Raw genomic sequence first — 16,872 nt, forward strand, 5'->3', positions numbered from 1 at the left:
ATTTTGCCTTGCTTTTATATTTTAAACTGAATGTACTGTTTTATAAGGAGAGTGTTCACATATACTTTAACTAATAAATGCCAAAATATAAATAAAGTACCGAGCAGGCACTATAAAATTGGGAATTTTCCCCTGTTTAATTCTTGCACCAGAAAAACTACTTTAAGATTCAAAGGGACTTTCCATTGCAACATGTGACAACGTTACAGTTTTGTAAGGGGGAATTCATGGGCGTATCTGAAAATCACGTCTATTTCTGTAAAATGGGAAGATGAATTGTAAACACTTGTATTAGCAGAAAAAGAGAAGAGAAAGTGAAGTGAACTAAAGAATTCATTTTCACTTTCATTTCTAGCAAAACATAATACAAAACTGTATTAGTTCTTTTTTTCATGACAATCAGATTTCGGGTTTCTGCCAAAACAAGGATTCTAAAAACTTTTTGGATGGTATAGGTTTTGCGCATCACTGATATTTGTACAAAGTATTATGGGCCTTACATTTTAAAAATTTGAAAGGGGAGCTGTTTATATTTTTTTGACAAATAATTCTATTTTCTTATACATATAAATAGTGCTTCAAAAGAAGAATTTGATTGGACAACAAACTTAAGCCGGGTACACACGATTAGATTATCGGACAAAGGATCGTCTGTTTTTTTTTTTTTTTTTTTATTGGGGTTTTTTTTTGCACGCTAGTCTCTATATCAAAAAAGAATTGGTTACTAAAGTATGAAAATTCTCGTATGACAAAATAAAAAATCGGAAGTGTTGTATTGTGCTTTTGGACAAAAACTGTACTGATTAAAGAAAAATTTTACAATCTGGTATAGTACGATAAAAAAATGTAATGTTTATTCCTTTAGAAAATTTTCGGACGAAAGCTTATCATATGATTGTTTCGAAAGGGATATTTTTTGTACGATATTCTGATCATGTGTACCTGGCTTTAGTTCATCCCTTGTTTTTTTTAACTAGGCATCAACTATAAGCCCCCATTCACACTGGGGCGACCTGTCAGGCGACCTGGTCACCTGACAGGTCGCCGTAGGTCGCCTTCCATAGAGAAGCGTTCTAATAGGAGCGACACAAGTCGCTCCGACTTAGAAAAAGGGTCCGGAGCTTCTTTGGGGCGACCCAGAGCGACCTGCATAGACTTCAATGTTATGAAGTCCGTGCCGGCCGCTCCGAGGTCGCGGTGCGAGCAGCGCGCCGCGACCTATGAGGTCGCCCCGGCAAGTAGCGTCGCCCCAGTGTGAACGGGGCCTAAATGTGCATTTTGTATTTTTTTTGGTGGGAGCCTGCTAAGTATTGCACCCACAATCAGCAGATCATGGGTGCTATGCAGGGCTCTTTGTGTAGGTTGTTTGGCCGCACATCCTTACAGCAGTTACACGCTAGCCGGAAGCATCAATAAACTACCTCAGCAGCGCCATGGTAGTTCATTGAGAACTTCAAGCCGACAGCCGCAAAGGCTGTCAGACCTTGTAGTTTTCTGATTCACAAAACACTGGAAATGGCCCGCCGGCCACGTCTTTTAAAGATTGTGACAGCTAGCAGGAGGGGGGAGATCAATACAATATAACAACCCAATTCAAAAAAAGTTGGAACACTGTACAAATTGTGAGTAAAAAAGGAATTGACTAATTCACAAATCTCATAAACTTATATTTTATTCACAATATAATATAGATAACATATCAAATGTTGAAAGTGAGACATTTTGAAAGGTCATGCCAAATATTGGCTCATTTTGGATTTCATGAGAGCTACACATTCCAACAAAGTTGGGACAGGTTGCAATAAGAGGCCAGAAAAGTTAAATGTACATATAAGGAACAGCTGGAGGACCAATTTGCAACTTATGAGGTCAATTGCCAACATAATTGGGTCTAAAAAGAGCCTCTCAGAGTAGCAGTGTCTCTCAGAAGTCAAGTTGGGCAGAGGAACACCAATTCCCCCAATGCTGCAGGTAAAAATAGTGGAGCAATATCAGAAAGGAGTTTTTCAGAGAAAAAAAATGCAAAGAGTTTGAAGTTATCATCATCTACAGTGCATAATATCATCCAAAGATTCAGAGAATCTAGAACAATCTCTGTGCGTAAGGGTCAAGGCCAGAAAACCATACTGGATGCCCGTGATCTTCGGGCCCTTAGACAGCACTGCATCACATACAGGAATGCCACTGTAATGGAAACCACAACATGGGCTCAGGAATACTTCCAGAAAACATTGTCGGTGAACACAATCCACCGTGCCATTCGCCGTTGATAGCTAAAACTCTATAGGCCAAAAAAGAAGCCATATCTAAACATGATCCAGAAGCGCAGGTGTTTTCTCTGGGCCAAGGCTCATTTAAAATAGTGAAGTGAAAAACTGTTCTGTGGTCAGACGAATCAAAATTTGAAGTTCTTTGTGGAAAACTGGGACACCATGTCATCCGCACTAAAGAGGACAAGGACAACCCAAGTTGTTATCAGCGCTCAGTTCAGAAGCCTGCATCTCTGATGGTATGGGGTTGCATGAGTGCGTGTGGCATGGGCAGCTTACACATCTGGAAAGGCACCATCAATGCTGAAAGATATATCCAAGTTCTAGAACATCATATGCTCCCATCCAGACATTGTCTCTTTCAGGGAAGGCCTTGCATTTTCCAACATGACAATGCCAGACCACATACTGCATCAATTACAACATCATGGCTGCGTAGAAGAAGGATCCGGGTATTAAAATGGCCAGCCTGTAGTCCAGATCTTTCACCCATAGAAAACATTTGGCGCATCATAAAGAGGAAGATGCGACAAAGAAGACCTAAGACAGTTGAGCAACTAGAAGCTTGTATTAGACAAGAATGGGACAACATTCCTATTCCTAAACTTGAGCAACTTGTCTCCTCAAGGCCACACAGTGGTAAACATGGCCTTGTCCCAACTTTTTTGAGATGTGTTGATGCCATGAAATTTAAAATCAACTTATTTGTCCCTTAAAATGATACATTTTCTCAGTTTAAACATTTGATATGTCATCTATGTTGTATTCTGAATAAGGTATTGAAATTTGAAACTTCCACACCATTGCATTCTGTTTTTATTCACAATTTGTACAGTGTCCCAACTTTTTTGGAATCGGGTTTGTAAGTAATACAGGGTGCAACATACATTTGCAAATGTGTGCTAACTAACCCCCTGTTTTTAATGCATACAGTTGGACAGCTTAATTTGGTTGGTAAGCAGACTGGTAAGCAGGTTGGTGAGTTGAGCTGGAAATTTTCTCTGGTTTTGTCTTTCATGTGTTTGCCCTTTCATGTGCTCCTTGCTGTGAAGGCCAGTTAAAGATGGAGGCAGGGGCTATTTTTTTGTTACTGGTGTAAATATTGTGAGGGGAAACACTGGACACCTTTGCTGCCAGTGTGCTATGTGCTGGGCGTCCATGGTGCCCCTGCGCCTTTAAGGAGGACTGGCCTACCTCCAGGCCCACCTGCCCCTTATCTATCCATTAGAATGTATGTGCTTTCACTGTGGAGACTCTCATAAATTTAGAAGGGTTAGGACTGCAAGTAATACAGGGTGCCGTGAAGGGGCCTTGCAGCTTACGCATGCGTTTGCAAATGTGTGCTAACTAAACCCCTGTTTTTATCACATACTGTTGGACAGCCTAATTCGTTGGTAAGCAGAATGATTGGTGAGTTGAGCTAGGAATTTTCTCTGGTTTTGTCTTTTTAGGAGGGAGAAGATCCCCCGCTAGCTGTCAGACTGGGGATTCAGGGGAAGCATGGGCCAGTGCATCTGTAACATGTTACAAAAGGTGAACTTATCCTTTAACTCTGATTGGGAAGAAATACAAACAAAATACCAGCACACACACCTATTCCCCAGAGAAAAGGCTATCTTATTTTAATAACCTAGAAGTGGAGTTTATGATTCCTAAACTGGTTCTCCTTGAAGGTTTTTGAGACCCTGGCTGACAAGTTTTAACCTGTTGCGCTCTGAACACTGACAAATCAGCTTTAAAGCAGAGTTCTAGTCCCCATAATCATTTTTTTTTAACTGCTCCACTGGGATCAGTAGAGCTTCTACTTTATGATTTTAAAAAAGGTTATTAATTTGTTTCTTCTCTCCTTTGAATCAACCTGATCTCAGAAGCAGGCAGGGGCCATTGAGGTTGTGGGCGTCTGAAGCCCGCTTGTGTTTATTTCTGGGATTCAATGCAGCTGTCTACCCAGCATGTACCTCGTGCCTGCACAGAAATGACACTGCACAGTGCAGTTTCTTCATTAGGAGATCCCCATGGACTCTTGGGATAGATGGCGCCGATATCCCAGGAGCCCATGGAAATCGCCTTATGATGACATCGCCTAGGCGGCCAGGACTGGAAGTGTCGCGTACACAGAGCAAAAATGAGGTATTTAGACATTTAAAAATATATATATTATCTATTTAGAATAGCACTGCGGATGGCCATTTGGATAAAAGTAAATCTAAAAAATAGGTGGAACTCTGCTTTAGGTGGCCTTGCCCTTAATTAGAACTGAGGTTCTCCTTTCCATGCATATTCACTGAGAGATCCTCTATATTGGTTTCACATTCATTCACAGATGGGACATATGTCAACTTTTTTTTATTGCTGTCTATGCTTCCGTTAGGGAGATTCACCACATTATTACGGTGAAAGTAAAAAGAAACACCCAAATGTTGGGTTGTCACCAGAACAGAGATGGAAAGGAAATCTTTCCGTGGGGACATTAGAGTGGGAAGTAGAGATGAGCTCGGGCGTGTTTAGGATACCCCCTTCCCGATCCTGCCGGGAAGCCGACACTGCACACGGCTAATCTCAAGCAGTGAGACATTTCCCGAGCTGTGCAGCTGCGGACCGGGAAATGTCACACTGCCTGTGATTAGCCATGTGCAGTATCGGCTTCCTGACGGAATCGGGCTGGTGGGATCCTGAACACACCCAAGCCTATTCCTAGTGGGAAGAGACAAACCTTTTTTCAATTTTTATTGGTTTCCTCATTAGGAAGATTTACAATCATTTCAGTCCCTGAAACATCAATAAAAGAAATGAGAGGATATGGGTTTCACCAAGACAGGAAGACGTAGTAAGGTTAGGCTCCATGTACACGGGACGTTGTTAAAAGTCCCTTTGAATGCTGGAATTTTTAGGACGTTTGAAACGTCCGTTAGGTCGCGTTTGCACCCGTGTTTAGCGGGCGTTTGCGTTTAGAACCGTTCCTGGAGGTCAAAAAAAATGATTCCCCTTTAAAATGGAAAAACGCAAACGCTAAACGCGGGTCATTCAGACGCGTTCGGACGCGTTTATGCGTTTGAAACGCCGGGAAACACACGTTCGAACGCAAATAATTGCGTTCTAAGAAAAGTCGCTGAACGCAACTGCCTGCAAATGACTGTAAACGACCCTGTGTACATGGACAGCTAAGATAACATGGAACTGCGTTCAGGGGCTTCTGAAAAAAATGCCCAACTGCTCCTAAACGGCCATTTCCAGCGTCCCGTGTACATGGAGCCTTAATGTTCCTTTTGGAGAAAGAGTCGGTAATCAGGGGAGGGCTGGCAGCCTTAGGCCTGGGGGGCAAGTCCAGTCAAGTGGCCTATTGAACCATGGAATCAGCTCACCATCCATGCCCACCTGGTTTTGGACTGACAGCTGTATACAGTGTCTGGCCCCTACATTAATCCAGCCCTGAGTGCGGCCTTTTTACTAGTTTTTACCACTTTTCAGAGTGGCCCGAGGGGCAATTGCCACCCTGCCCCCCTTGCCAGTCCTCCCCTGTCGGTAATAAAAGCACCCACAGATAATATACCTCCCTTTCCATACAAGGCTAAAAATATTTGTTTCTGATGGAGTTGGGCTTTAAGCACAGACCCTGTCCCACAGGTTGCACTATTCTAAGTTAATATATTAAAGAGGGAGTGAAAACAAAGCAAAAGAGGCCTTGGGCACATCATCTGTAAGAGGAAATGGATAGGAAGATGAGTTGAATAAATTGATTTTGCATTCTAATTTGTGTAATAATTTACCTAAGAGTACCAACTTGATAGCTGCTTCATCTGCACTGTATTTGTATGCCCATATAAAAAAAGACATTTCAGTTTGTTTTATACCTTGATTAACTTCAAAGTTGAAACACAGCCCAAACTTGTGACTACACATTTCAGATGGCCAATAAAATATGAATTTATGATCCCACACAGTATTGCTTCTGTAACACATATTTTTAGATTTAAGCAAAGAAAACCAGAAATAATCGGTAATATAGTCATGGAAGAGTGGTAAGAAAGTAATACTCTGGTTAACTCTATAGTGGACTGGACACATGTAGATAAAAAAAATAAGTGGCTCTCCAACATACCAGTCAGTGTGTTTGGGGATCTTAAAAAATAGGTAACTAAGTATTACTTTTTAGCATGTATGAACACAGAGTGAAATAATGTACATTATTTGAACATTTCCTAACATGAAGTTGGGCTTTAACTTTTTGTTAACCTTAACGTTAAATAGAAGCTTGAATCTCCTGTGTAAAAATTAAAAGTCAGCAGCTACAAAAAACTGTACTGACTTTTAATAAACAGACACTCACCTGTCCCACGATCCAGCGCTGTGATCACCCCAGCCGTTTACCTCTCATCATCTGTCCCCAGTGCCAGCATCTTAACTGTGGGCATCCGGCTGTGACAGCTTGCAGCTTCACAGTCGGATGCCCGACGTGCATGAGCAAGCCACTTTGTGCATTATGAATGGTCTCACAGTGTTCTGAGACCTGTGACAGGTCCCAGAAGAGTGCGAGGAGGGAGGGGGGGGGGGGGAGGAGAACTTCCACCCTGATCTCCTAGACCAGTGGTTCTCAACTCCGGTCCTCGGGACCCACCAACAGGCCAGGTTTGCAAGATAACTAAATTACATCACAGGTGATCTCATTTGCTGCTCAGTGATTGCAGTATTCTAGTCTGCATCCCCCAAGGTAATACTTAAAATCTGGCCTGTTAGTGGGTCCCGAGGACCGGAATTGAGAACCACTGTCCTAGACGGTCAAAGCAGAAGTGGGAGCAGGTATCTGCTAAAATCAGGTAACTCCTTCCCCAAAAATGCCATTTTATAAACAGGAGTGGGGGAGGAGGCCTTAAAGCAGAACCTCCCCCATTGGGTGAAGCTTCACTTTAATTTCACCCTGGGTCGTTTGTTAGCCACCACACACACCAACCCAATCACAGCCTGCCTTTAGCACACAGGCCCTCCCAATCACAGCCTGCCTTTAGCACACAGGCCCTCCCAATCACAGCCTGCCTTTAGCATACAGGCCCTCCCACTCACAGCCTGCCTTTAGCACACAGGCCCTCCCAATCACAGCCTGCCTTTAGCACACAGGCCCTCCCAATCACAGCCTGCCTTTAGCACACAGGCCCTCCCAATCACAGCCTGCCTTTAGCACACAGGCCCTTCCAATCACAGCCTGCCTTTAGCACACAGGCCCTCCCAATCACAGCCTGCCTTTAGCACACAGGCCCTCCCAATCACAGCCTGCCTTTAGCACACAGGCCCTCCCAATCACAGCCTGCCTCTAGCACACAGGCCCTCCCAATCACAGCCTGCCTTTAGCACACAGGCCCTCCCAATCACAGCCTGCCTTTAGCACACAGGCCCTCCCAATCACAGCCTGCCTTTAGCACACAGGCCCTCCCAATCACAGCCTGCCTTTAGCACACAGGCCCTCCTAATCACAGCCTGCCTCTTGAACATGCCCGCTGCTCAAGCACAGCCTGGATCTTACCTTAGGCTGAACAGACTATGGAACACAGGCACACTGTGTGTCTGAACAGTGTCCTGTAACCCCGTCCACCTCCACTATCAGAAAGAAGAGATGCATGGTCACAGGAAAGAACATTTTAGCCTTAGATAATTTCTGAAATGAAACAAAAGCAGTTATGGTGTTTGCGTAGTTATAACTGTGTTAGCAAGTGTCTATAACGTAATATCTACACATCTATTTTAATGTCCCTGAAACAAGATCTGTCATTCTGGGATCATTTGAGACAGAATAGTTATGGTAGCTAAAACAAAAAACAAAAAAAAAAATAGACTTCTCTTACTTTTAGATAGTGTTTGCCCATCCTACCATACTCCAAAGTCTACGGTCATTTTAGTAGACAAGATTTGGGTATACGTCACATGCAGTGACCAGTACTCTGGTGCACTTAGGACATTTATGTTGAATTTTAGTGTACAGTATAGGCTATAGGCATTTTCAAAACAGGGGGCATGCTGACAGGGGATAGGCTAGGTCTATGTGTAATCAGACTGTCAACATTAAAGCAAAGCATTTGAAGTTCAAACAGGAGTTGAACCAGATAGGCATTATCGTAATCAAAGCAGTAGAGAATGACAGGGGGTAATTGTCATAGGATAGAGAGAATGAGCACCAAAGCCAAAACATTAAGCAGAGCTGATATCAAGAATCACAGCAAGATTATTGCATGCCAAGTTCAAGCGAGGTCAGGACAAGAAGGGTCAGAAACGATGTCAGTCTGAAACAAAATGACTGAACTGAATCACACCTACCAGCTAAGTAAACTCTACAGTAGTAAACCAAAATATGGACTATAATTCCTTTTTTTTTTTTAAATCACTGACCAAATATGAGAAAGGGGGCTTCTATAGCCCCCCTTTCCCATGGGATGGCGGAAGGGTATAGGGACACATTAGCTTTGGTACAGCCATATTGTTAGGTAGTTAATCAGGGACATATTAGGTTTAGTTCAGCCATGTTATTAGTTAGTTTAACCACTTTAATACAGGGCACTTCCCTCCCTTCCTGCCCAGGCCAATTTTCCCCTTTTAGCGCTGTTGCATTTTGAATGACAATTGCGCGGTTATGCAACACTGTACCTACACCAAATTTATGTCATTTTCACCCCACAAATAGAGCTTTATTTTGGTGGTATTTGATCACCTCTGTGTTTTTTCCTTTTTGCTAAACAAATAAAAAAAGACCGAAAAGTTTGAAAAAAAAAAAGTTTTTTTGTTTATGTTATACAATTTTGTAAATAAATAAGTTTTTTCCTGCACTGATGAGCACTGATGAGACTGCACTATCAGGCACTGATGAGGAGGCACTGATGGGGTGGCACTGATGGGATGGCACTGATAGGCGGCACTGATAGGCGGCACTGATATGCGGCACTGATAGGCACTGATATGTGGCACTGATAGGTAGCACAGATATGCAGCATTGGTGGGCACTGATAGGCGGCACTGCTAGGCTCTGATAGGCGGCATTGATGGGCACTGATAGGTGGCACTGATGGGCACTGATAGGTGGCACTGATGGGCACTAATGGGCACTGATGGGCGGCACTAATCGGCACTGACGGGCGGCACTGATGGGCACTGATAGGCGGCACTGGTGGGCAATAATGGGCACTGGTGGGCGACACTAAAGGATGGCAATGATGGGCACTTGTGGGCAGCACTGACAGGGAGGGCACTGGTGGGCAGCACTGATGGGGAGGGCAATGGGGGGGGGCTCCCTGAGCCCTGATTGCCATCCCTGGTGGCCATAGTGGGCATCCCTGGGGTCATAGTGGGCATCCCTGGGGACATAGTGGGCATCCCTGGGGTCATAGTGGGCATCCCTGGTGGATCTAGTGGCATCCCCCCCCCCGAGGGTCTGCACTGGTAATCAATGATCTGATTACCAGTGCCGACCCCCCTCTGTCAGGAAAGCCGCCGATCGGCGCTCCTTTACTCGTGCCTGTCAGGCACGAACTAAGGAAAGCCGATCAACGGCTGTTCCTGTTTTACTATGTGACCAGCCGTGATTGGACACGGCTGATCACATGGTAAAGAGCCTCCGTCAGAGGCTCTTTACCGAGATCGGAGATGCAGGGTGTCAGACTGACACCTCGCATCACCGATCGCCGCTCTGCGCGCCCCCGGGGGGCGCCCAGAGCTGTGTTATCCTGCCGCTGTCATATGACGTCCGGTCAGGATAACACAACCACATTCCCGCCGTCATTTTGTAATAGGGCGGGCGGGAAGTGGTTAATATGAGGTAGTGACCTTTTGACTCCCTAGCCTTCTTAGCCCCTTTCCCGCTCTAAGGACCCCGCTCTTTCCCGTATCTGGGCAGCGTAGGCTAGGTAGCTAGGCAGTTTTCAACCTTCTCTAAGTTTAGCAGCGAATGAGCCCCCTTCCAGCCTTCCCTCTCCGCCCTATGAGCCCACCAGTACCTCAGTTTAGGGCTATTTAAGCAGGGGTTCTGTGATCTAAGACTCAATCCCTTCAAGACATCTCTTACCTGCGTTCCCCTCCCTCCCCTTGGTTTGTCGCGGCTACAATATTAACTGGTTGGGTCACCTCTGCATTGCAGAGGGGGACGATTTGTAAAATGGTGAAGGATGGTATATTTATGTGGATATATTTTGATGGTACAACCTGAGTTGTTAATGACTAGGTTGTGGTTGTGATGTAAATTATATATTTTGATTATTTTATTTATGTTGTTAACCAGTTAATAAACAGCCTTTATTTATCCAAACAATTTGGCCCCGTTCACATCGCAGCGGCCCGACTTTGCCGGGCGACCTCATAGGTCGCGGCGCGCTGCTCGCCCCGCGACCTCGGAGCGGCCGGCACGGACTTCATAACATTGAAGTCTATGCAGGTCGCTCCGGGTCGCCCAAAAGAAGCTCCGGACCCTTTTTCTAAGTCGGAGTGACTTGTGTCGCTCCTATTAGAACGGGTCCATAGCTTCTGTATGGCAGGCGACCTACGGCGACCTGTGAGGCGACCAGGTCGCCTCACAGGTCGCCCCAGTGTGAACGGGGGCTTTGTCTGAGTTGCCTTATTTTTCTCTTAAATATTTATGGATTTGTTTATTATTTATTTCCTATATTAATGGTATAACAATTAGAGTGTATGGCTTAACAGATTCAGGTTAAGGCTTCGTTTCCACTATTGCAACTTGTTGTGCGACTTGACACATGTCAAGTCGCACAGCAAGTCAAAAGCCATTCATTTCAATTTGGCCCATTTTCACTGCCGCGAATTGAGTTGCGGCGACTTCAAAAGTAGTTTGTGCACTACTTTTGGGCCGACTTCAGTGCGACGACCTTCTATAATGAGGGACAAGTCGCACTGAAAGCCGCAAACAACTTTCACTACGAAGTCGCGGTTGAAGTTGCACGACTTCGTAGCCGCGGTAGTGGAAACGGAGCCTAACTCCTTCCTGCCATTCCATATGATGAGTGTATATGACTGCCAAGGTAGCATACTGCCCGAATAACTTGCATGGCCCCCATAAGAGGGTAAATATAGTCAGTGAGGGGTGTGGAGTGAACAAGCAGCAAGAGGGTCAGCAAGAGGATTTACCAGTAATGGCCAACCAACCCTTTCGCCCTTGAATAGATAAGAACATAAAGATGCACATCCAACTGAAGGATTCTTCAGGTAGAAAAGCTATAACAAATCAAGCAGTTAGAAGTGCTGCTATTTCTATACTACATACTTATGAGGGGCTAGGAATTTTAGAACTTCCATGTGTAGTCAGATGAAGGAATACTTCAAACAAGCTCAATAGCTCTGGTGAGGCAGCTCCCACACAGGAAGGCTTCCCTGGATGGGCACCCAACAGTAGCTCGAACCATAGAAATACAGAAAGAAGCACAGGACCAAACTAAAATTAAAGCATCCAAGATCATTAAAAACAAACAACACGTTTCAGGGAACACAAGGTCAAGTTTGGATGGAAGACAGCAATACCTTCACAGATCTATATTAAAACCAATATTAAACTCTCCACATGGAGTAACAACTTGACAGTCGTTGTGTTGTTGAGCTTGACAGGCTCACTCCTTTAGAGTTAAAGCATGCCTATGGTCAAAATGTACTATTCAATTTTCATTTCGGAATTGCATTTTAATTATTTCTGGCCTACTCCTATTACTCAGAACAATCTTGAAATCTGTAAACTTGCTTTGTGAAGATCCCTGCACATTTACATTCTTGAATTCTGTGACATGTATTCACTATGCCCTGTGAGTAAACAGGGCTGTGTCACAAATTTTGCAGAGCCTGCCTTCTGAACTATAGAAGTGTTGAGAGGAGGAGTTACAGGAGGCAAAGTGAGTACAGAAATCACTACCTGTGGGCACTAAGGTACCATGGGATATGTAGTCCTTAGAAATCAACAGCAGAGGATAAGCTGAAAAACATCCAGGAAGCTGTGAAAAGAGATGGCCAACAGACAGACAGCACTCACAACAACATGAAAGGAGATTTTTCACGTAAACCTATATTGTTACACCATTGAAAAACCTTTACATACATTTATAGGGGTTAGAATATGTCCTCTAAACACATATAAATTCAGGTTCAGCAGTCAGAGTCAGTGTGAATGAGGCCTAACACATCCTTGGTTTTCTGGGTCACCATAGTTTAGACCATGGGTGTTCAACCTTTTGGCTTCTCTGGGCCACATTGAGTGTAGAGACATTTTCTCGGGCCGCATATAAAATATATACTATAGTTAAGGTATATAAGTAATAAAACGTTGCCGCGCCCTTCCTGCGCTGCTGCGCCCCCTCCCCCCCCAGCACTAATTTAACACAACTAGTGGATGATCCCCTCCAAAGCAGCCTCTGCCTACAGTCAGTGCTGTATCTTGGCCTAGGCCAACAAGGCCCAGGCCTAGGGCGGCACTTTGCAGGGGGGCAGCAAAAAAGCTGCACCCTGCAAGAAAAAAAAAAAAAACAACCTTCTCCCGACTCCTGCATGAAAAGTGTCCCCACCGGCTTGGGCCACACTTTTAGTATAGTGCCAGTCTTATGGGTCGAATTGGGCTGGAGGCCAGGGTCCAGGAGGCAAATCAGTCTGGCAGCCCCACAAAGCAGTCACACTGTTACCTGTGGGTATGATAATGCCGGCAAGTGAGGACATTCAGACAGACCGCAGGCTGCCGAGCACACTTAATGCTAATAAGTGTGGCATTGCAGTTTAATGCTCCGCCTACCCTTCTCCGCCCCTAGGTATGGCAGGCATCATGTCAATAATATAATTTCATTTCTTTAAACATCCTTGTCCTTGAGCATATTGAATTGCATCATATACAAATAACACTTTTAATTGTATATGATGGCAATAATATTTTCGACCTGCTCACCTCATACGTGCTATCGCAATATGTCACTGGATTAGTAAGATTACTCCTATCTTATAAGATATTTGGACTTGTGTTTGTTGCTACTGATTTTTCCACCTATTTCTATAATGACTCTGGACTTCCTACTTATGTTTATACAAATAAGTGAAATAATTCTATGATTACAATCAGTGGCAGAAAAGAAAGGAGTAATCTTAGTAATCCAGTGACATAAGGCTGTACTTATGGGCACTGATAAGGCTGCACTGATGGCTACTGATGAGGTGGCACTGATAAGCTGCACTGATGGGGCTGCACTGACAAGGCAACACTGATTTGCTGCACTGATGGGCACTAATATGCTGCACTGATGGGTGCTAATAGGCTGCATTAATGGGCACTAATATGCTGCTCTGATGGCCACTGATGAGGTGGCAATGGTGGGTATTAATAAACTGCACCGATGGGCACTAATGAGGCTGCACTGATAAGGCAGCACTGATATGCTGCACTGATGGGCACTGATAAGGCTGCACTGATAGGCACTGATAATCTGTGGTTGTGGTTTACAGATGAAAGGGCAGGTCAAAAACAGGAAGGGGTGTGGCCTTTACTGGAAGGGGTGGGTCATATTTAAATTAGGGGGTGCCCAAGTTTAGTCAGGCCTAGGGCAGCACAAAACCTTAATACACCACTGCCTACAGTTAGTTGGAAGCAGCTGTAGCCGTGCCCCCGACTCGACTTCCTTCCTCCCCAGCAAAAAAATAAATAGTCAGGGGGCAGTGGGCCGCATTGCCTGCGGTTCCAGGCCGCAGGTTGGACATGCCTGGGTTAGACCATAGATTTCTCGCCATGAATATTATAATTTTATTTGTATGTCCTCCTCTGTAAATTACATCGCTAATACCATAAAATTTAAGCTACAAACAACATATCAACACACATAGGGACATGTGGGCAAGGAAAAAGGGTATGACAAACAAAATCAAAACATATTGTAATAAGATAAAAAAAAGACAATGCAGTATAAGCAAGGAATTCAACTCATTCGACAAAAGCACTGTAGAGGGCTGTTGGATATTTTCTGATAAAATGTTTACCTCTAAGGGCCTGGAACTTTCTGAATAATCACATTAGAAGATTAGTGACAGCCTTATATTTGTGTTGTTTTAAAAGGGTGGGCTGTGGCGGGCAAACAACATCTGCTCTCACTCTCTCTGCAGTCACACCATTTACTGCTCACTGTCTGCTTTATACTTGGCTGACTGATCCAAGGATTAGAGAGTATTAGGAAGGGCAAACATACTTCACTCTATATGAAACTCTGACACTTTAGCAGCAACAAATGGACATATAGTTGAGCAGAATGTAACAAAACAATAATAGTAACAGTGTAAAAAAAAAAAGACAAAAGGCTTACAATACATTTTACGTAATGTTTATAAAATGAGCAATGGATAATAATTCAAGAGGATCTCAATTCTGCATGGTCACTATATCACCATGTTAAATCACCCGCTCTGGTATGACAGTTATGTTGCCACCACCACTCCATAATTCTCAGCTTACATTGTCACTCCGGGTGGGCTGTACTATGTTTACTGCTGCCTTCTAAAACATCATTAGTAACTGTTCACTGCAGTACCTTGTCTCTGTATTAAAATGCATGTTTTGGGCACCGTAGAAGAGCAGAGTAAATCAGTGCAATACAGCACACCATGGTACCATTTTGAAGGATCTGGCTTGCTGCATTTTTCAAGTACAATGACGTATAGCCAATAGAAAAGCACTAAAAACGCAATAAAACTGGAGAATCTATTGCAGCTGTGCATGGTAGCCAACCAGCTTTTAACTTTTGTTAAGTGTTGACAATAAACCCTGGAAGCTGATTGGTTTCTAATGCACAGCTGCACCGGATTTTGCACTCTCCGATGTACTCCGAGTGTACCTAGCTTTAAAGCTGCTACAGACAGAATTAACATACAGCCAAGTTTCTGTTCTGTGTAGTCATTTACCACAAAGAATCTCTAGCCGGGGTACCTGACCACAGAAAAGCAATATACTGTATATTTAAACATTACAGCTGATAAACTACTTAATAAACTACTGTAGATGTAAAAGTTCAGAAAAGGTTTAAAGGTGTACATAAACCCTAATAATTCATTTCTGATATTTTCTGCATAATTTAGTCTGCTGTGCTCCACTGTTTGTACACTGAGAGGGGCAAAAGTGAGGACACCCCTCACATTTTTGAAAATATTTTTATTATATCTTTTAATGTGACAACACTGAAGAAATGACACTTTGCTACAATGTAAATTAGTGAGTGTACAGCTTGTATAACAGTGTAAATTTGCTGTCCCCTCAAAATAACTCAACACACAGCCATTAATGGTCTAAACCGCTGGCAACAAAAGTGAGTACACCCCTAAGTTATAATGCCCAAATTTGGCCCAAAGTGTCAAGATATTGTGTGGCCACTAATATTTTCCAGCACTGCCTTAAGCCTCTTGGGCATGGAGTTAACCAGAGCTTCTCAAGTTGCCACTGGAGTCCTATTCCACTGACGAGATCATGGAGCTGGTGGATGTTAAGAGATCTTGCGCTCCTCCCCTTACATTTCAGAATGTCCCACAGATGCTCAATAGGTTTTAAGTCTGGAGACATGCTTGACCAGTCCATTACTTTTACCCTCAGCTTCCTTTAGGAAGGCAGTGGTCATCTTGGAGTTTGGGGGTCGTTGTCATGTTGGAATACTGCCCTGTGGCCCAGTCTCTAAAGGGAGGAGTTCATGCTCTGCTTCAGTATGTCACAGTGCATGTTGGCATTCATGGTTCCCTCAATGAACTGTAGCTCCCCAGTGCCGGCAGCACTCATCAGCACTCATGCAGCCCCAGACCATGACACTCCCACCACCATGGTTGACTGTAGGCAAAAAACACTTGTCTTTGTGCTCCTCACCTGGTTGCCGCCACACACGCTTGACACCACCTGAACCAAAAAGGTTTAAAATTGTTGCAGTAATCCATGTCCTAAGTCTGCTTGTCTTTAGCAAACTGTTTGTGGGTTTTCCTGTGCATCATCTTTAGAAGAAGCTTCCTTCTGGGATGACAGCCATGCAGACCAATTTGATGCACTGTGCTGCGTATGGTCTGAGCACTGAAAGGCTGCCCCCCCCCTTCAACCTCTGCAGTAATGCTGGCGGCATTCATATGTCTACTTCCCAAAGACAACCTCTGGATATGACGCTGAACACGTGCACTCAACTCCTTTGGTCGACCATGGCGAGGCCTGTTCTGAGTGGAACCTGTCATGTTAAACCCCTTTATGGCCTTGGCCACTGTGCTACAGCTCAGTTTTTAGAGTCTTGGCAATCTTCGTATAGCCTAGGCTCTCTTTATGTAGAGCAACATTTTTTTTTCAGATCCTCAGAGAGTTGTTTGCCATGAGGTGCCATGTTGAATTTCCAGTGACCAGTATGAGAGAGTGAGTGATAACACCAAATTTAACACACCTGCTCCACATTCAAATCTGAGACCTTGTAACACTAACGAGTCACATGACACTGGGGAGGAAAAATGGCTAATTGGGCCCAATTTGGACAGTTTGACGTAGGGGGTTCTGCTCACGTTTGTTGCCAGCGGTTGAGACATTAATGGCATGTGTGTTTGAGTTATTTTAAGGGGACAGCAATATTTTACACTGTTTTAACAGAGGCGG

This window comes from Pelophylax lessonae (genome assembly GCF_965119305.1).
Source record: "Pelophylax lessonae genome assembly, chromosome: 3".
In the NCBI taxonomy this organism is placed as follows: domain Eukaryota; kingdom Metazoa; phylum Chordata; class Amphibia; order Anura; family Ranidae; genus Pelophylax; species Pelophylax lessonae.